Source organism: Zootoca vivipara, chromosome 2 (assembly GCF_965207765.1).
Source record: "Zootoca vivipara chromosome 2, rZooViv2.hap1.1, whole genome shotgun sequence".
In the NCBI taxonomy this organism is placed as follows: Eukaryota; Metazoa; Chordata; class Lepidosauria; order Squamata; family Lacertidae; genus Zootoca; species Zootoca vivipara.
In genome coordinates, this window is record NC_142584.1 from 90,257,487 (window position 1) to 90,280,574 (window position 23,088).

Consider the following 23,088-nt stretch of genomic DNA (forward strand, 5'->3'; position numbering starts at 1 on the left):
TACTTTCCAGAGGAACCCCCCCCAATTTTTAGGAGAGTGCTTTAAAGAGGCACAGAGCCTGCAATGTGAAGTGGGTGGCAGGAAGTTCCTTTCACTCCTGCCTCTCAGGATCCAGCCCTACCTAAACTGTAATGGTGGTGTGAGCCAAAAATGACTTATCTTCTGAGTTTACTCCCATAAAACTCAGAGACAAGAGGAGTTAGGAGTCCACTGTTGTTTATTGCTAAGCAATGGGTTACAGTTGAATTGTTTCGCAAAACCGCAACATGCATCAACCCCGCTCAATGGTCAGGGTGGTGGTATTTATAACATTTCAAACAAAGGATTTCAATTTTCACCAATCATGTACATCATTACCTCATTTCATGTTTAATACACATGCGCAATAAGCATTGCTAACTTAAAGTTACCAGACGTCCCCGTTTCCCGGGGACAGTCCCTGGATTTACAAATCAGTCCCATACGAAATCCATTGAGGTTGAAAAGTGTCCCCAGATTTATTGGGGGGGGGGAATCTGGTAACCTTATGCTAACTAAGCTTTGATTCTTACCGTGATCTGTTACATTGTGATGCATGTTGGGAACCTGTGTTACGTGTAGCCAGTTGCACCATGTATCAACTTATGTTCTAGTTTATGAGCTGTATCTTTGTGGTTCACATATTAGTTGTACTTTTGCCCCAATGGAGGCAGCAACTTGCAAAACCATCAGTTTCATAACGCAACAGGCTACCATAACTTCTCTATTAGAAGCACATCCAAGGATTTAAAGGGGTTCACAATGGGACAAATAAATCCCCATTGTATCAAACACTACCCCCACAATTAAAAGAACTAGAAGTAAAGGCACTATAAAGACTTACTTAAAGAAAAAGAAAATGAAAGGATAAAGCTGGAAATTAAGGGAAAGGGTCTTGAATGTCCTTTGCATGAAATAAAAGACCTGTATAGGATCTCTTTAAGCTGTAGTCCTTGGTGGCGATGTACCATCATTTACTCTGACTTTCTACAGAATATCAAGGGCAATCATACACCCAGCCATGAGATAAAGCATAACTTTTATTACTGCAGACTACAAGGAGTAGATCAAAGCACCGTAGGCAAGGAACTTCAAAGACTGAACCCAAACAACAAACACTTCAAATAATATGCAGGCCAGCAAAAATCCAGCACTGTTTGCAGAACAATTAGATGTCAGATTTACTGAATCTACAGTTACTGATGTAGTGCTTTGACCCTAAAAAAAGAGCATGTCAAGGAGGCAACAACCATCTCACTTCTTAGAAAGTTAAAAGGAATAGTTCCCTTTTTATTTGTTTTTACTAAGGAAAGGGACGAGTCTCAGTCTGCATAGCACGGCTAATAGAATGCTGAATTATGTCAACATTTTGTATATATATTTTACATACTGGTAGATATTATACATCTCAAATACTGTATATCTTAAATCATATACAAAAAATGTTAAAATTCAAAATTAAAATAATTTTTGGAATCTTGGTATATTTAAATTGTAAATAAAATAATGATTCTAAACGTGTAATAAAAGGTAAAACCTGTCTAAATAGATTTAGAGTCAATAGTAAGATAATGGCTTTCACTTTCAGAAATTTGTAAAGGTCTCATTTAGGGAGAGAAACTCTGTTTATTGCACACTAATTATATACTTGTTAAACTTGATGGATGAGAGCACTAAATGGCCATCAAGCATCCCATGGATATTGTTGTAATACTGAGGGGGTGGCATTGGACAGAAGAAGGTTAATGGAACTGGTCTTAGTAAATTGCCAAAGTTAATAGTCCTAGCAAAGTTGCTAAGTGCTTTACTTTTGTTAGTGAGATAAGGTTACCACTCTCAGCAGCTGGCCTTCTGAATGGCTAGAATAGATAATACCTGTAAGGGGGATTACTCTCCCTCTACCCTAACTGAGCATGGTATGCTCCAGGCATTTGCACACAAACAGCAGCTGGACTTGAAAGACAGGGAAACAGATCTGACTTTGGGCTCTGTAAGCTAGCAATATTTTGGGGCATAGCTGCCAAGTTTTCCCTTTTCTCGCGAGGAAGCCTATTCAGCATAAGGGAATTTCCCTTTTAAAAAGGGAGAACTTGGCAGCTATGTTTTGGGGGGTGGGGGTGATTTCTCCCTGGAGATCTGATGTGGGAACCTTGGAATTTGGGGAGTAAGTATGAGTGTTCCAGGTGAACCTCCACCTATCTTCAACATGCGTGTTTGTAAATAAATACTCACCAATGTTACAAAATGCCAGTGATCTCCTTCCAAAGCTGGGTAAGACCTACAACCCTTCTTGCTGCTCAGAGAGGTGGGTGATTTGGCTGATAGGCATGATGGCTAAATCCACACTGAATGCCTCTGAATGCCATCTGGTGGGAATAACAAAGGAGGAGGGTACTTTTGCACTGATGTCCCACTTCCTGGCTGCCCATAGGGATCTGGCTGGTCATCAAGAACAGAGTGATGGGAATTGGCATAACCCAGCAGAGCCCTTCTTATATTCCCTGTACTACTGCCAAGGCAACAAAGGCAGCAGCTTAACTGAAAGGGTAAGGGTAAGTGTGTGTGTGTGTGTGTGTGTGTGTGTGTGTGTGTGGCTTTAACCCTTTGCCCCCTGCCTCCAAGCCAAAAGTTCTCCTCATATGCGAGCAATTTCCATAGGGAAAAAAGCTCTCACTAAAGCAAATAAGACTTTCCCCTTGCAAAAAATGGAAGGGTAGGGTCCAGAATGGAAAAGCAATTACAGTAAAGCTCCCTAGCTTCCACACTAGATTCCCAATATAGATCAGGGACCCTACGCTGGGAATTTTTGTGGGGGTGTTTTAAGCAGCTTGCATTTTAAAAGCACTAACATCCTAGCTACTTTGGGCCTAAGCTTCTACTAGCAACTAGTAACCTGAACAACTCCTGAATAACAAAAGAAAGAAAAAGAACGCCCTCCCTCACCCTCTCCTTCCTAAAACAGAATATGTTTTACATGTTCACATAAGCCGTCAGACCCACTAGAGACATGACCTTCATCTCAGAATGACGGCACAGCAGACTGCCAAAAGATCTACAAAGTGCCTTGCAAAGCAACAACTTTCAACTTTCATCCTGTTTCCCTAAGGAGAATTTTATTTTATCCAAGTTAACGAAAATGAAGTTTCACCATAAATGGTGTTTATTATCAATGAGGAAGAGAGCTTAGTGTCACCTGTACATGGGGATTTTGAAGTCAGCAGCTGTGCCTGATGTCACATTTTACTTCTTTCGTCTCAGTGGGCAAGATGTCAGCACACACTGCTGAAAAATTAATCACTGCTGCATTATTTGAGAAATCTAACATAATCTTAAATATTGCTGATGCTTGGGGGGGGGAAAGTGCTGCAGTGACTTAAGCAGAATGATTAAAGCACAGCTAGTAAAATATTATGACAACCCATTCACTTACCTACCTACCTACCTACCCATGCTTTTGAGCCTAGCATATGCACTGAATGTAAACACTTAACCCTGAGTCACATTAGCTGTCAGGTAGATCACGGATTTAAGCTTATCTTTCTTCTGCTATTCCTTACTATTTTCATTAGCTTTCCAACATTACAGAATGTGGGGTATTAACACACAGTCCTTCTACTTCATCCTTTCTCCTGCTTGACTTAGTTCAAAAGGAAAGAACCATTCTTAATGTTCAGAGGGGTAGCCATGTTATGACACAACAAAGGCAGCAAACACAACAAAGAGTCTTGTGGCACCTTAAAGATGGACATATTTATTCTAGCATGAGTTTTCGTTTGGTACAGTCCACTGCATCAAGTGCACAAAGTGTTATCCCAAGCTGCAGGTGCTTATATATGTGTGTGTGTGTGTAAGGTCAAAAGGAAATGAAAACCAGAAAGGCACAGTTGGTGAAATTACCTAATGAACACACATTCCCACACAAAAACTGTGTGCTTAATTGACAAGTAGTAGCATGGAGCCTCTTGATATATTGTAATTCCACTATTTCTCGTTGCACTTTGAAATTCTTTTGTTCAATGGCCACCTTAAAGGTCCATTATAGAGTGTCACAGAAGGTCTTAAATGTTTACCCACTGGCTTTTCTATATTGCCATTTCTCGTGACACATTAGTGTCCATTTTTTTCTTTCCATAGGGACAGGGACTTCAGTACATAGCTGCCAAGTTATCCCTTTTTTAAAGGGAAATTCCCTTATGCTGAATAGGCTTCCTCGTAAGAAAAGGGAAAACTTGGCAGCTATGCTTCAGTAATGCAATTCTCAGCTGCTTAAATGTCTACAAATATGTGGCTTTGCCCATACAAATGCAAAATTAATAAATATACGTAAATCTTCCAAGTGAAAAAAAACACCCAATAACCTGAAGGTATTTGTTGTTTTTTTACATGAAAAATTATACATTTTGGAGAAAAATTAACGATTAGCAATGGAAGATATGGGATGGAATAATGGTTCAATAATGTTAAAATAAAGCCAATTTTATCCATCCCTAGGTTTGGAGACTGAACCAAATCTATTCCAGCAGGAAACCTTGAAGGAACACCATGAAAACCTGCAGATATTTCCACCAGACACTGTAGATCATGGGCGGGTAGACTTCATGTTTCTGGCATTGGCCACAAGTTCTTGTAGCTCCTTAACTACTACTAACAGATTTAATATTGTATTGGGTTTTGCAGACATATCAGTTTATACTATTTTAAAACTGTTAGGTGATACAAAAACCTTTGTATTAATTGTACATATATACAGGTGAAACTCGGAAAATTAGAATATCGTCGAAAAGTGCGTTTATTTCAGTAATGCAACTTATTATTTTTTAATTTTTCTTTTAATTTTTACAAATGCTTTCTTTTGGAAATTCCACAGCAATAAAACAAATAGTTACAATACTACAAAAATGAACATTGCTATTACATTTCATTAATTACATTCCATTTATAATTGACCCGCCTAACGACAAATAATTACAATTACAACAAATAAAGGCTTGACATATCTTGCTTTGCATGTCATGCATCTATCTCATGTATTGGTTTCACCTTTTAAGTTGCATTACTGAAATAAATGCACTTTTTAACGATATTCTAATTTTCCGAGTTTCACCTGTATATATATATGTGTGTGTGTGTGTGTGTGTATTGTCTTGGTCATTAAAAAAAGAAAAAGAAATCCAAAAGTATTTGTTTAAGCTTACTTTACTCACAAATTGGATTTATCGTTCCCACTCCTCACCCCACGCCCTGAAAGTGGTGTGTGTTGGCAGCGAGCAATTTACCTGCAGCTGGCAATCTGGGATGTTTGTTTCAGGCCTCCTTCTGGTGACTTTAAAATCTTTGTTCAAATAAAGTGAAGGCAGGATGAGAAACAAGCAGCAAGAATACTTTTTTGTGTAAGAAACTTGTATTCATGGGCATGAACTTGCACTTATCCTGAATGTATATCTTGTACAACCTATTTTTATATATCGCAAAGCTGAAGGTGACTAAACTACCAAGGTCACTATGAAAAGCTACTCAGCACAGAGGCTCTATTACTATGACAACCAGGGGACACAGAAGCAATATCCCGCCTGAGCTTTATTTCTCCTGTCACTTTCATGAACATGACCTCTTTGTGCCATTGCATCATTTTTAGCTATTAAAAGTTAAAACATGAATGGTTGCCCAGTCTCAAGCTGGTTAACCAATATAAGCCTTCCCTTTGGCACAGAGACCAGAATGTTAAAACACTCAAACACCAATATAGCTTTATAATAGAAACTGTAAAAAATGGATTTAGGAATTTTAAGCAAGCCCAATCTATCAGTAAAAAAATTGCCCCAACCTTCCAGGATATCTTCTTTAAAAAGGAGGGGGGACTTTAAAGCTTATTAAAATAAATATACACTTATTATTTTTAAAATATTAAATATGATGTGGTAATTCTGAAAATAACTTTATACGGTTAGCTTGAATAAGGAACCCAGTAAACATTTGTTGAATGCAACTGTCCCTTTATGAAAGCTGTTTATGTATACTACTGGGTGTACCACTAAGGTCTGGGTATGGCATGAGGGAAAACACTTTGTTTTCCCGAGTGCTTATTTTCTTTAAAAAAAATGTCTAGGGGTACAGTCATTTTGACTCAAGAAAATCACCATTTTATAGTTCAAATCGGGGAAAATGAATACAGTAAATGGACAAAAGTACAAAGACTCACAAAATGTTTAGGGGTATGCGTACCCCTGCATCCCCCCCCGAAAAAAGCAGTGGTTCCCCCCCTCACCCTTTCTGTCTCCTTTGGCCTGCTCTGGTGCTTCCCCCCTCCCCTATTCCCTTTTTTGGGGGAGGGGGCATTTTCTTTTATAAACACAACTCAAACACATGCATAACTGTGTACCATTTTGGATGTTCTAAAGTAGCAGCAACAACTGAAGGAGGAATGATTCATGCACCCTTCTCTTGGTTCCAGGTCTTTTGCACAAAGGGTAAAGGGGATACACGTGCCATATTTATTTACTTAATACTGTATATTTACAGGTGGCAAACATTTCATGTGGGGAAAAACAAAATAAAAAAATCCTTCCAGTAGCACCTTAGAGACCAACTAAGTTTGTCATAGGTATGAGCTTTCGTGTGCATGCACACTTCTTCAGATACACTGTAACAGAAGTCACCAGACCCTTATGTATAGTCAGAGGGTGGGGAGGGGTATTACTCAGAAAGGTGGTGGGAATGGGTGATTGGCTGATAGGAGTGGTAAACCTGTTGATGACTGTTAACGACTGCAATTGGTCTTGCAGGGAACAGCAAGGGCTGAGGCGCTAAAGAAAGCTTTATCATGGATAATGAGATAAGAATCCAGTGTCCTTATTCAGACCAGGTCTCTCCATGGTTTTAAGCTTGGTAATGAGTTGCAATTCAGCAACTTCTCTTTCCAGTCTGTTTCTGAAAATTTTCTGTAATAAAACAGCTACTTTGAGAATGTCCTGGGAGATTGAAGTGTTCTCCTACTGGTTTTTCTGTCCTGCGATTCCTGATGTCAGATTTATGTCCATTTATCCTTTGGCATATTGTTTGTCCAATATAGAGAGCTGAAGGGCACCGTTGGCATTTGATGGCATACACAATGTTAGAAGATGAGCAATTAAATCTTCTTCTTCTTCTTCTTCTTCTTCTTCTTCTTCTTCTTCTTCTTCTTCTTCTTCTTCTTCTTCTTCTTCTTCTTCTTCTTCTTCTTCTTCTTCTTCTTCTTCTTCTTTTTCCTGGAATAGCCAGGCTAGCAGTATCTGTGGCGGATGTCAAACAGGTGCCCCCCCGTCAATTTGCTAGTAGTTAGAAAGGCAAAGGCCAGAGTTGAAAGTGGTGCTATGTGAACTAGAAGCTAGAAAGTGGCAGGCTGAGCAGCTGGGAGACAGTAATGCCCGATTTCTACTAGAATCCAAGGTTGTGGCTATGGGAGAACCAAGACCCTCTTGGGGTGTTAATGCTGTGAACCCATCCATCATAGGCTCATCCATCATAGGGTAAATAAGCCATATATATATATATATATATATATATATATATATATATATATATATATATCCTAAAGACACCATATCTCCGCTGTCCCTCATTTCAAGGAAATCAAACCCTGGGTAAGAGCCTAGAACCCCTTGAATGTGGCAGCGCTCGGAGATTGAGGTGCATGCAACAATACACAAGATATAGAAACAAAGTTTTAAAAAAACCAATTCAATTATCCATATGATGTATAAACAAAGCAAAACAGCCAATGTATCTATAACACAGTGCCATGGGCCTGTAAAAATATTAGGGTCAACATCAACAAAAGTTTATTTCCCAGACATCAATCAGAACAAAAATAAATAAATTACTGCAGCAGCCCATGCCTGCCACCCAGAACTATCAAAAACCTGGAAGCAGAGGGAAGTTTTTTAATATTCAATTCATTAAAAATGGGAGTGTTGGAGTTTTGTTCTGAATCTTATCATTCTTCTGCTACTCAGTTTCGGTGGATGAGGAATAAATTTGCACTCATGAATAACCTGTGAACCAGTACTTTCTGTCACTTAAAACCAAAATCAAAGTGAACGCAGCATTTACTTTAAACAGCATTCATACTTCACAGACTAGTTAAAGTTAAGCATCACATAAGTACCTTTGGCTACACAGAAGAATGAAATATATCCGAATGCAGTTGTGAATACATTTCCCTCCCTTTAACTCTGCTCTGACTATACAGTCAGTGCATATCTTGGCAGCACACACAACATACACTTGAAGCACACTTTGTTTCTCCCAGTGAATACCGAGAGCTAGCTGTAGCTCTGTGAGGGGCAAACTACACTACAGGATTCTTGGGGGGGGGGAATAATGTGCTCTAAATGTATGCTGTAGACACAAAATGGTTGCATTATTTGAATGACTGCCCAGTTACTAATAAGCTTACATGAAATAGTGAGAAGTCGAAATAAATCATTTAAATCATTTAAAACTACTGTGTTATTATGCTTAGATAATGCAGTAACCATAAGGCATAGGATATCAGTAGTATAGTGCTACAACTTTATCTTTATCTTTACCTTTACTATCAAGCAGCTATTTTTGCACCATAACCCTGAATTGCTGAAAATGCACATTTCCCTTTATATTTCATCACTGTCTCCTTCTTTCTATGCTTTTTGACAGCTGATATTATAGGGTCTATTTTTGCCAAAGGAAGAGAGAGAGGTCAACAGACAATGCCACGACTCCTCCGAGTATCAACTATTACAGCTTTACACTGAAACACTTGCCTACACCCTGCCAAGCTGGAAATGTAATCAACCCACTGCTTCAATGAGTGGGAGGGGCTTTTATTTGAGGGTGGAGAGTTAGGGTAGGTAGATATATTTCTTATACCTATGTGCAAGGCTGAATTAGTAAGTTGTTCAAGGTGGTTGATACATAAAAAAGAGTCAACAGGATGTACAGAACTTGTTTATAATATTTTTGCATTGTTCACTACATCCGTTAAGACTTTAGTTTGACTTATTTTCTCTTAAACATCAGCTATGTCTTTAATTAGAGAATAGAATTTAGACTGATTGGTGGTTACAAAAATGCTTCAAATATCTGGAGTGGAATTTGGATCCCTGCACAGCCTAAGATATTGACCAAAGCACTAAGTCAACATGTTGATGATTAAAGGTCAGGGGCGCTTCCAGACTGTCACTACATTCAGAAAGGAATCAATCACATATTGGCAAATTCAGGTTGCACAATGAAACTTGATTTGGTGTTCTTCCACAACAAATCCATATCACCCCATAAGGAAGGCGACAGGACAAACGCACTAGAAAGGGTGGGATAACATTTGCTTGACATAATGTTATGTAACCCCACCCCAAACCCGCAAACAAATCAGAATGAAGATTTAATAAATAGTGAACGTTGTCCAACATCCTCACAGATGTTGTGCAAACAAAATCAGAACATATTTCAAACAGAGTATTTGCCAAAACTAGTTCTAAGCAACACTCCTGGTTTCCACTTCAAAGCTAAATGACGCACAACAATGTTATCAAGAGCCATCGTGGAGTTTCTGTGCTGGTGAGGGTGGTGCTAGCAAGCAACCCTTAACTGGTAGCATTTGGAGAGAGCATCACACTATTACAGCTTTACACTTCTTGGGAGAAAAGGAATGACAAACCTAGACAGCATCTTAAAAAGCAGAGACATCACCTTGCCAACAAAGGTCCGTATAGTTAAAGCTATGGTTTTCCCAGTAGTGATGTATGGAAGTGAGAGCTGGACCATAAAGAAGGCTGATTGCCAAAGAATTGATGCTTTTGAATTATGGTGCTGGAGGAGACTCTTGAGAGTCCCATGGACTGCAAGAAGATCAAACCTATCCATTCTTAAGGACATCAGCCCTGAGTGCTCACTGGAAGGACAGATCGTGAAGCTGAGGCTCCAATACTTTGGCCACCTCATGAGAAGAGAAGACTTCCTGGAAAAGACCCTGATGTTGGGAAAGACTGAGGGCACAAGGAGAAGGGGACGACAGAGGATGAGATGGTTGGACAGTGTTCTCGAAGCTACCAATATGAGTCTGACCAAACTGCGGGAGGCAGTGCAAGACAGGAATGCCTGGTATGCTCTGGTCCACGGGGTCACGAAGAGTTGGACACGACTAAACAGCAACAACAAACACATGCAGCTTCCTAGAGACATTTCACAGAACTATTTTTTGTTCAGTAATGACAAGAATAAGACTGTGCTGAAAGTTCAAACTGAGGATGTGTTTAGGGTAAAAGGTGTGATTCTACAAAGAAGATGAAATCACCAGCCCACACCATACCATTTGGGGGGCAGCTATTCCCTCCAACACATTACTTCAGCAGCATTTATAAGGGTCCTTTCTTCCCGGCAGAACCAATCTCAGTCAACTAGAAAGCACAAGAGTTACTGTGACTTCACAACATCACAAAGCCAATCAGAATTTGGTTATAGGATTACATCACTGAAGACAATTGTCCTCAACTTAAAAAGCAGTGCCCTTTCTCTTTCAAAGTCCTCACCCTCCACTGCCTAAAGTAGAAGGGTTGCCTCTGTTTAAAGTGTTTGTGCAAAGTATCCCCCACCTCTGGTTTAACCATAGATAAGAGGGCAAGTATCCAAGCAGTCTACTTTCATCCACAAAACCAGTTGCTTCTGTAGTGTTCATAAGCAGCATGTGACATTAACAAGCAGAAAAATAATCATGATTGTCCAGTCACACATTGCCGTTCATGACGTAAGCAGTCTTGGAGGATATGTTGCAAAGCTCATTACAACAGTCCTTTCTCAAATAACCTCACACATAATTCAACTGGCTGTAGGTCTCCTAAAGAAGAATTGCAATGGGAAAAGGTAGGAGCTTTTGTGTGCATGCACACTTCTTCAGATACACTGAAACAGAAGTCTTCAGTGTATCTGAAGAAGTGTGCATGCACACGAAAGCTCAAACCTATGACAAACTTAGTTGGTCTCTAAGGTGCTACTGGAAGGATTTTTTTATTTTGTTTTGACTGTGTCAAACCAACACGGCTACCTACCTGTAATGGGAAAAGGGTCTCTATAGGTTGCACTCAACTAAATTCTAGTCAGAATAGAAACAATTAACCTAAGTCAGCCATATTCACTAACTGCAATGTGTTTGCGTAGGACTAGCATTGACTACAACCCTTATTCTCTAACTCAGGGGTCCCCAAACTAAGGCCCAGGGGCCGGATGCAGCCCAATCACCTTCTAAATCCGGCCCGCAGACAGTCCAGGAATCAGCATGTTTTTACATGAGTAGAATGTGTCCTTTTATTTAAAATGCATCTCTGGATTATTTGTGGGGCATATGAATTCGTTCATATATTTTTTTCAAAATATAGTCCGGCCCCCCACAAGGTCTGAGGGACAGTAGACTGGTCTCCTGCTGAAAAAGTTTGCTGACCCCTGCTCTAACTCAAGAAACTGCTCTTTCTTAGTTAAAATACAAATTGTCACAACCATTAAAAGTTCAAGAGTCACATCTAAAGTGCATTCTGGTAATTCCATACTTGTATTAAATTTTAAATCTAAAAATATCGTTTTAGGAGGAAGATAGCCAAAGCTAGAGGTTAATTTTACCAGTAACTGGGTGCTGCTTCAGAACTATATATATGTATATATATACAGGCATTGTGCTTGTGTTGCTCTTTACTCAACATATGAGCTGTTAATTCAGCTGCTGACTCAAAAGTGTAAGACCTAACAGAAGGCTAACAACCTTTCCCACATCAATTCTGAAATCTCCCTTGGCAGACATTTAACTTTGTGTGTCACAGAGGGAGGAAAAGTGAAGCTTTCAGAATGTTTTATGCATAGTGAAGTTATTTTAGAAGCAGCTTAGGAAGGCAAAACACCACTTCCTTCTGAAGACCATTAGAAAAACAACAACAGAAGTAAACAAAAAAAAAATTGACAGAGTTTCTTAATTCCAATTCAACAGGACTCAAAACAAGCTGTTAAGGAGATAAAGCAGTAAAATGTTTATGGAAATTGACTGAAATTTATTACTGACTTGATAAACCTTTGCTTTGCCCACTCCTGCTGCAACCCATGCTGATATCTGTGAACTCACCATGAGATTTGTGAGTCCCACTTTGTCTATTAAAACAGATTGTTGGGAAGTGGGAAGAACATGGTTGGAGAGTTGGGCTGGAACTGTTACTTATATCATCCCCCCCCCCCCCCGTGGAGCACTATATATCTCCTTAGTCCAAGAAACTTTTCCATTTCCATTCTTCCCCCTTTCCCACCCAAAAGCAGTTGGTCTCACCTCTCAACTCACTGTTCTCTTTTAGTTTCCTTGCACCTCATGCCCCACACCTAAAATAGTTTTGTTTTCAGTATGCTGGATGTTCAAACTCCCTTCTTTCAAGATTATCTTCAACTCTACTCACAAATCAAACCTGGGAAGAGAGTGAGAATATTTTTACCTACACCCTCTCTCTTCTTCTCTTCCACAAATTTGTTCAGGAAGAAAAGGCACAGTACTACCGTACTACTGCAATAATCTTGTTAACTCCAAAAGAGGTTAGAGTTTAACAGGCTTACAGGGAAAGTATGCTAGAGTTTAGAGGGTTGTCAGGGACCCAGAATCATACCACTGCTTTTTACCGAAATGTTTCATGGATCCCGGTTACTTCATCTAAATGTGCAAGTGTGCACTAAGCATTCATCTGGTAGAATCATAGAATCTTAGAGTTGGAAGGGATCCCAAAAGCCATCTAGTCCAACCCCCTCCAATGCAGGAATCTCATCTAAAGCATCCATGACAGATGGCCATCCAGTCTCTGCTTAAAAACGACCAAGGGAAGAGAATCAACCACAGCTAAACAGCTTCTCCTGTCAGAAAGTTTTTTAAAATGTTTAGTCAGAATCTTCTTTCTTGAAGCCATTGGTTTGAGTCCTACCCTAACTAATACATAATACATATAATCAGTCAGCCCCAACTTCATTCTATATACAGTGGTACCTCGGGTTACAGACACTTCAGGTTACAGACGCTTCAGGTTACAGACTCCGCTAACCCAGAAATAGTACCTCGGGTTAAGAACTTTGCTTCAGGATGAGAATAGAAATCATGTGGTGGTGGCGCGGCGGCAGCGGGAGGCCCCATTAGCTAAAGTGGTACCTCAGGTTAAGAACAGTTTCAGGTTAAGAACGGACCTCCAGAATGAATTAAGTTCTTAACCCGAGGTACCACTGTAAATAAGTAGTGTTTATCATCCAGTAGTTCCAGCACCACAGCCTGGGGGGCATTTGGTCTACAAGTATACCCCCAACCCCAGCTACATATAAAAGGGACAGAATAGCAAATAGCATACCAGATCTTTGATCTGTTTGCAATTGTTTGTTTTGCTGGTGAAATTTCTACATAACGTCTCCCCAATGTAGGCGGAGGGCATCACTTGAAACCTGAGTTCTGCAGATTTATTTGATAATCACAGCCTGAAGGTAAAATGCCGTAGAATGGTTCGCATGCCAGGTGGAGAAACACATCAAAAATCACGGTGACCCACAGACCAATATTTCTCCATAGATTAATTATAAACTGAGGACACTATGTACTTTCTATGGAGGCAAAAACCTCAACGCTACATAGAATTCCAAGTGCAAAATTTATGTGAGGCATCAATTCTATTTGCGTATTTTGGAAGCTTCAGTAGACAACAGCTTTCAAACACATAGCACAATTTTGTGCATGTCTACTCAGAGGTAAGATCCATTAAACTCATTGGGAGTTACCTCTGAGTGGTCAGAGCTGCACTGTGGATTCACGAAAAGTAAACTACTGCAGAATCTTCAACAATGACGTATATATGCATGTCCTATTTTTATTCACATTCAAATTTCTTTATTGAGGAAAAATGTGAAGTGAGATGCAGTCCGCAAGAACACTAGTTAAAATCAATACACATAATTTCCGAGACACTGCAATGAGAACGTTTTAATGTAGCAGTCCTTATGCACAATTCAAATATGATTTAGTGGTTGTTATTTTCAAAACAACATGAAACAGGAATGGAAAGCACCTAATGTTTCTTTTAAGAAACAAAGCCTTCCATAATTTTAAAACATAAAAGAAAAATGATGGTACTTCGCCACAGAAGATTTCTGAGCTTAGACACCTTAGATGTTTAATTAAGTTGGAAATCACCAACTTCTTCTCAAGATGCTGACTGCTGGCTTGTTAATTAGTTCCCTCTTTTATTGATTAGCAACTTAAGCAGTACTCAGTTATAAATGGCTGTAACGCCTGCCTTGTTTCAGAGTCTAATTAATATGATATAGACTGTTTAACAATTGGTGTCTCCAAGTAATTTATTGTTCTAAATCTGTATATTTTATTGCTAATCAGCAAGAATAGTGCACAATAAAAATAAAAAAAATCTAACTGAAGCACCATAGTCAAGATTTGTGTGTTTTGTTTTTCTTATAATTTGTGTGTGTGTGTGTGTGTGTGTGTGTAAAAACTTTCCAAAAGTTGGTATAACTGTGAGCTAGTAGAAAAGCTATTGCTTCATTTCAGAATTGAGGTGTCACAATATTTGATGAACAGATTGATAAAGTAGGGTTAGATTATGTGAACTTCTTCCCCGTTAACCATACTGAAAGAAGTGGCAGCTAGATAAGGGCATGTAGCTCAGTCACTGTGTATTGAACTAAAACTGAGCTGAGCTCTAAAAGAAGAGATTATTTATCATAGCCAAGTTCTTACTTGCTATCTATAAAGCCTTGCAAATTAAAAAGACTGCTCACAGGACAGGCCTGGGGCAGGGGAGACACCAATTCCTCCATCCCCTGCCTTCAGCTTCCAACCGTCAAGTAATTTGTTGCAAAGAGCTGGGGGACCCTTCAGAACAGCATGGAAGGTGTCACAGGGAGCTGCAGGTGTTAAGGGTGAATCAGCAAACAGTGCCCCTCTCACCTTCCACCAGCGGGATCCTCTGCTGGACTGAAGGGCATTGTGTGAATGGAATGGGTTGCTTACATTTCAGAGCAAGTCACAGTGCAAGCCATATTGTTTGAACTGGAATGGATTCTCTTAGCTTGGCTACAATTATAAACTGAGCACACCTAGGCCTTACAGAGTAATCCTATATATGTCTACTTAAAAAAAATAAGTCACACTGAGTTTTCTCTGTTAATAAATTAATTAAATTACTGAGGGAAGATCAGTTTAAACCCCTTTTTTAAAAATCAATTGTATGAGAAGCCTGCAAATAAGTGCTCAAGACTCCAACCCCTGCCAGACGTGTCTTGTAAAGTAGGAACAAATTCCAAAACATAGCTGTTTTATTCTGTAACAGTAAAGAACAACAAGGAGTCCTGTGGCACTTGAAAAATAACAAATTTGGTGTGCAATGGACTTTTGTAGCCAGAGTCCATGATTAATTTCTCACCTATTAAATGTTAGAACCACCATAAATTTGTTGTTTCCTTAGTGTTGACTGAATACGCATGTTGAGAGCTATACACATCCCTCGGTTTTGCATGAAACCTAGAAGCAATGAATGTCTATCATTCACACTCCCTCTGCTGAAGCTTCACTAATAAAATGAAGGACCTAGAACATACTACGTATTATTTTTATCCAAGCAAATTGATCCTGGGTTGTGGTGGTGGACTGTTCCTCTGTTCCTCTCCCCACTGTCTCTAAATGGAAGAGTCAATAAGATCTGGGGTGGATTGTCTGGGAAGCAGCAGCAGCAGCAGATGCTGTGTGTTATGACTCCCTAGTTTCTATAGTTACTTATTCTCTCCCCTCCCACCAAAGACATTATCTTGCCTGATCCATAATAAATTATAAAGCTGTAAAGTCCTTGCTGGGGGGCAGGGGCACTGAATCAGCTTCAAATGAGAACACACTACTGGCAGTCTCTTATTACAGGAGTACACCTCCCTTCGCTGGTTTCCATGATAAATCTCCTCTGGCATTTGCTGGTTTTGGAAAGAAGTTGAAGCCAGTAGCTTCACCTCATCTTCAACCTACCTGCCAGAGTTCTCCACCATAACTCTTCTTCCTTCAGTGCCTGAGCTTAAATCTATCCATTTAGCAACTCACCCTGAGCAATATCCCATCTCACCTCCCTGAACTGAAACCAATCATGGACTATACATTACGCTTGCAGCTGTCACATCTCTCACTGCTTGCATGACGACTTCCCTTCCTCTGCTGTGTGTCTGTCCTGTCCTGTAACCTCTTCGTGACAGGGCTTTGTTACAGGATTTGTATAGTTCTCGGGAGAGTGGAACACCGGTTATTATACCTGGTAATATAGGGCAATGAAATAGTGGAGTGCTAGCCAGATAAAAGAATAAGAATGACTTAGATCCGGTATGGGGTTTTTTTGGCCTGAGGAACACATTCCTTTCTAAGCAACCTTATAGGCACCTGCACACTTCTGAGTTCCTTTATGGAACTATAATTATGTGTTTGGGTGATGAAGTTTATCTAGGATGGTTTGGCCTTTAACTGCAGGCAGGCAGATTTCCTAACTTCCAATCTAGGTTTTACCTAAGATAGGCACAAGTTTTCCACACTGTATTTAATAACTATAACCTTTCTACCAATACCTGTTGTTGAATCTTCTGAGTGTGGGGCAAATGTCCCTTACTATCATTAGGGTTGCCAAGTCTGCTTCCAAAAAATAGCGGACAAGTGGGGGGGGGGGTTAAAATTAAATTAAATTATATATTTTCTTATTTGCTGCTGCTCCTGCGCGTCAGGGACAGGAAGAGGCGTCTTTTTTCCCGTGCCTCTCCCTTTTGTTCTCCCCGCGAGTCAGGAACATGTGGTGCAGAACTTCGGCAACAGGTGCCTCCCCCCTCCCAATTTTTAAATGTATTGTGAAACAATTGAATATGATTAATAATTTTTCCGGAAAATCGAGTTCAATTGATATTCGATCTTTGTCTCATTCTTACTTATGGAAAAAAAGACAAAACGTGATTCTCCTATCCTTATTCTCTTAGACTTTACAGCTTTAGATTACGTAAAAAGTCCACTATTTTGTGGGGGGAAATAGTGAACATAATGTGAAAAAAGTGGACTGTCCGTTCAAATAGTGGACACCTGGCAACCATAACTATCATTCTGTCACATACTACAGCAGTCCAAAATAAGGGGCTTCCACCAAAATAAGGAGCTTCCGCCAATCCTTGTTTCAAGAAATTTGATTCTTGATGAACCCCTGGTGAACAAATCAGTTCTCAAAAGTGACTTTATGGGTAAGGAAAACTCACTTTGAATTCACAAGATGACAAGTAAGAATAAATGAACAATACAAAGACAGTTTTCGGCTATAGAGGTTCATGTGAAGTAAAAGAAAAGATTCTGTAATGTGCCTTAAAGGAAGCAGCAAAACAAACATAATGTATTGCTTTCTTTATGCTCTGTGCTTCAAAGTAGTGCGACAACAACACTTTATCCCTGCTGCAAACTGCAGAAAAGGAAGCAAGGTGTAACATAGTCAAATTCTCACTCCCACATTACTACATTACCACATTACTACTATTACTTCCTGCTCATCTTTATTCATTGCGGTGTAGCATGAACTTTCCACTCAGTCTGTTTTTCACTCATTGTGACTAGAACAAAACATTATGCTAGATTTAATTGAAATCTGTCCACATTTTCTCTCTCTCTCTCTCTCTCTCTCACACACACACACACGGATTGCTTCCTTGAATGCATAATGAGATACCCCAAGATTGTTTCAGGCACTGATAAATTCCAAATCAATAATTCTGGCTCTGATACATTTACAAGGGCAGGGACTATCAGAGCCATTTTAGCATATTCATTCCATTTATCTGGGCTCCATATATGCATGCTTACCCAGAAGTAACTCCCATTATGTTCAACATGATTAATTCCAGGCAAATGTACATAAGATCACAGCAACAAGGTATCAGAACCCCCTTCTGGTTCTGAAAAATTGAACTAACCAAAACAGAGGAGAAAATGGTTATCGAAGGCAATCACTTCCTCTCTTGAAACTTGCTTCAACCTGAAGTTACCAGCTTGAACCATAAAAAACTTCCAACTGAAGAGGTAAACTGTGATCTCTTTGTGGATCCTTTGCTTGGGAAAAAATGCTGCTGAGCTGTTGCCTCACCACCTGACCATCCACATGTGGCACCTGCCACTTAGGTCCAGGCCGCTAGCCCTGGCATGAGGAGAAAGAAACTCTGGATAACCAGTAGTGTGTTGGCAGCTGTGAAAACAACAGCATGACAACAAAAATAGTTCTTATTCAGAGCGGGGTGTGTCTGTGTGTCTGTGTGTGTGTGTCAGAATTTATATAAAATCAGTATCACCTGAAACAGTAATAAGACTGTGAAAAGGTGTAAGTATGTGCAAACCTGAACGGCAGGAAATTTCAAACATAATAAGTTATATTTCATGTGGAACTAGCCCAAATAGGGACAAGTGCTTGTTGCCTTTTCAGCACCCACTGAAGACCAAGACACTGAGGTCCACCTCTGAGGGTTTTCTGGCAGTTCTCCCACTGCAAGAAGTTAAGTTACAGAGAACCAGGCAGAGGGCCTCCTCGGCAGTGGCACCCTCCCTGTGGAACACCCTCCCATCAGATGTCAAGGAGATAAAGAACTACACAACTTTTAGAAGACATCTGAAGGCAGCCCTGTATGGGGAAGTTTTTAATGTTTGACGTTTTATTATGTTTTTATATTTTGCTGGAAGATGCCCAGAGTGGCTGGGGAAACCCAGCTAGATGAGAGAGGTATTAACAATACATTTATTATTATTATTATTATTATTATTATTATTATTATTATTATTATTAACCCTTTTAAAATGATATTTTTACCTCAGTCTTTATCAGTACTGGATTTGAAATTCTTTTTTATGTATGTTTTCGTGATGTATTCATTGTCGATTGCTTTGGGCTGCTTTATGGGAAGTTATTGCTAAATGAAGTAAATGGCGTTGTGATTAGACTTCAGTTTGGTAGCCCCCCCCCAATCCAGCTTATTATCCAGCACCTGCATGGCCTCACCTGATTGAAATGACTAGGAAAAGCAGAGCGGCATGTTGTCTACAAGCTGGTGACACTATATTCTACACAGTGCCCTATAACTACTCCAACAGCTCCAAATAAATGTTTAAAAGCTTGGGGGACAAGATGGAACCCCCAAAGACCTCGCAACATTATTGCCATGGGACCATACAGCCGTCCCCTCTTCCACTCTCTGAAAACAGCCGTGCAGGTAGGAGTGGATCCACCATATCACCATGCCTTCAATTCACATAGCCATTCGAAGAGTACATCATGGCTGATAGTATCAAAAATTGTCCAGATATCCAGGAAAATTGACACAGTCACATTCTCCTCTCCTTCTCCTGACGAAGGTCACCAATCAGGGCAACCAAGACTATTCAAGTGCCAAAACCAGGATGAAGCCAGACTGAAATGGGTCTAGATTAGTGTTTCCTAAACTTGGGTCTCCAGCTGTTTTGGATTACAAAACTCAAACATCACTGAGCTTTCCCCCCCTTTTTTCTAAATGATGCCTAAAAATAGAGTAGGGAACGCATCCCCCCCATATTATTTATGGTGCATGGGTTTCAGAATCAGAACTTATGGCAGAGGGGGAAACAAACCAAGCAATGAAAACCACTCAGCACTAATGTTGTAGCTCATCATTACCAAGGTCCCTGTGTTTCATATGCATGCTATGCCATTAGATAATTATATATGTTTTAAATCAGCTCCACATTATACAGCTCAATGAAAAGATGTACTGCGTCTACCCTGTACGCTTTTCACTGTATGGCCTCTATAATTTCATAAGAAATCACTTAGACTATGCAGATAAGTCCTTAACAGCCTTTTCATTTTCAAGAAAATGAACTTATTAAAAACAAAAGCATTATCATAAAATTATATGACAAGCTATAGCTCAGGGATCCATTTCCTCGGAAATGTCACGTGTGTATATTCGCTTTCATTATGAAAGAAAAGCAGATATTCAATTTTGCTTGACAGGTTTAGCAAATAGCTCTTTCTGAATAAAACCTGGTGAACTAACAATATTGAAAGTCTGCAAACGTGAGATCCTAGAAGACTTAGGAAAAAATAAATAAATACCCTAGATCCTAATAGACTAAATGACAGTACAGACATGTTTTTAAGTAATTGGTTTTCTTCTCCTCCTTTCTCCCTAACAATCGTACAGACTACATTTGCATGCCACACTAAACCATGTTTTTAGTGCAGCATGCACAAGCTTGTGTACCTTACACATATAAGCCAGATGGAGTACTTGGGATGCTTTAACTTTCCACTTCCTTTAAATGTAGCCTGTTGATTCCTTCAGCTGGGGATAGTGGTTTAGTCTAACTATGTTTAAACCTGTTTTGAAGTTCCCTTGTTTTCAAACTGTCCACATTCAGTGATAAACTACCTAGAAACTGATAAAAAAATATTTCCCCAGAGCATTAGCCGTTTTGGTCTGTTACAGCAAAAGCTACGAAGTGCCTTGTGGCACTTTAAAGACTAACAAATTTATTATATCCTAAGCCTACAAGGACTACAGTCCACTTTATCAGCTGCATGGGATGTTACCCTGAGTATATGTGCAGCTGCTACTCAGGATAACACTTCAAGCATCTGATGAAATATTCTGTGGTCCACAAGGGCTTATACAATAATAAATGTGTTAGTCTTTCAGATGCCACAAGACCCACTGTTGCTTTGACAGAAACCTTCTAAAGTCTTCCTCCTGGCTACACAGAAGGGATGAGGTAAGCAAGTGAACTTGAGGCTTGCTTCACCTTGTTCCTACTTGTGCACATCATGATGCTAACACAGCCACTGTCGTTATCTTAAACATCTTGTCAGCATATTTAGAGCAGATAGGTCTCATAGCTTGGACTAATTTTCCCTTTAGAAAATACAGTACATGCTTGCACGATATCACTTCCAATTCCTGGTGGGCAGGGCTGGTCAAGGCCATTTTGCTGCCATGGCATTAACTAAAAATGCCACCATCTGCACGCCCAACACCTGAGGAGGCCCAGGGAACAAAAGGAGGAGGGTGGCAGTGTGCAGATTTGCTAGGTAAATGGGTCTGGAACCTCTTGAATCTCACACTGGGCAAGAATACTTGAATGAACTTTAAGGGATCTGCAACAGGTTGCATCCCAACTACCTGCCTTCAATGTGCTCTCCTATCAGACCAAGGTAGAGGAGCCTCCTCCCATACCTCACATTAACATGCCAATGAAGGCCTGCAAAATCACAACCACTTGGGCCTCACAGTTTTGTATGAATGAGTCGGGCAAGCAGCAAGTGGCGGTCCTGTCCTTCCTAGCCTAGCAGCTTTTTAAGGAACTTCAAGGAAGCCTACGTAACAGACGGCTCAGGATGTCTGTCAACATGTGTTTTTCATTTTTTCTTCTCTTAAACATACATTGCACCTCTTCAAACTCATGTTAAAAACAACAACAACATATATAAGCTTTTATTCTGAAGTGCCTTGGGGCAGGCCTTCTAAACTGGCATGTTGAGTTGAGTGAGCTCTGTCCTATTGCAATAGCTATAATAAATGCTGGGTCCCTAAATCTGGATGCTGGACTTGAAGATAGTTTCCTTGGTTCTGTGATGGTTGCTTCTCACCTGAGTAACAAATAGGTGGTGTAGAGGTGAATTCTTACCTGCATCACATTTCAAAGGAGCAATATTTGAGGTTTTGTCCTGAAATCCCAGATGAAACACCCAGGACTATAGCTTTTTTTGCTATTTTGGACCCTACAGAATTTTTTTTTTTTAAGCTCCTGATCACCCACTCAATTCATGCAGAATCATAATAATCAAGAGACCCAAATCCATCACTTTCACAACTGACAGTCACATGTATAAAAAATAAAATAATGTGGTTTTTAAAAAATAAAACAGTAGTTTTCAGAAAAAAACATCAACACTTCTATTATGTTAAAGCAGAATTTAAAAATGAGAGACGTTATCACGGTGATTGCAAATATGCTACCTTCTTTTTAAAAGAAGTCAGGTCAGGATTTGCTATGCAAAACCAACTGATCATGTAGAAAGTAGATTGCACATAGACCTTTGTTCATAGTGAAATGAAGTGATTCTGAATGGTCACCACATGCCAAAGCTGTGCCCAAAGTGCTAACTGATGAACTTGGACAGACTTTACACTGGAAAGGACCCATGCTGCAATTTTACTACTTTTAGAACAAAACAGTTTGCAATGTAATTGCTCAGGTTGTTGGCAAAGAAACTGAACTATGATGCACAGAGCACTGGTTTGATTTAGCAGATTTTTAAATCTTGATAGGTCTTGCAGAATCTAAATGACTAGATCACAAGGTGCCCCTCACACATTTTAAAAATCATACAGCATCCACAATGCATCCTTCTTAGCAAAACGTTTATCTGTTGCAGAAAGCAGATAGAAAGCGGAAGGAGAGAAATGAAGGCCTAGGGCAGGCATGGCCTAACTTGGCCCTCCAGCTGTTTTGGGACTACAATTCCCATCATCCCTGACCACTGGTCCTATTAGCTAGGGATGATGGGAGTTGTAGTCCCAAAACAGCTGGAGGGCCAAGTTTGGCCATACCTAGCCTAGGGCAACAATATAGCCATAGTTAGCAAAATGTAGTGATACAAGTACCAGAGTTCTACATTTACACACATTTGAGTCATTTCTTAAGTGCATTCAGTTTGTAACTGTGCCACTTCTTATGAATGGGGGACCTGCCACCTCAATAGTGGGCTCAATTGAATTTCAAATGCTTTATATGAAAGAGGAGGAAAGTAATGCTTCTTGTCAACTAACCACTCTGAATGAAAAATATTGCAAAATGGAACAGGTTGAAGTAGCTTGAACCTAGGTATGGAAGTTACTACCAATATTAAAAGAGGAGGTTAAGAACATCAGCATAGTCTAGTTAAATACAAGCCAAGAAGGGCAGCTTTATTCGCTGCTTTATCATGGGCGTATGAAATTCAATGCCCTTTTGAATTAATGTAT

The 23,088-nt window shown here is 39.8% G+C and overlaps 1 protein-coding gene across 1 annotated transcript in view; it reads right to left on the reverse strand.

The window, feature by feature from the left end:
* LOC118080810 (contactin-4) overlaps positions 1 to 23,088 on the reverse strand; it is a 514,415-nt gene that overhangs the window by 229,919 nt on the left and 261,408 nt on the right. The window lies entirely within an intron of this gene.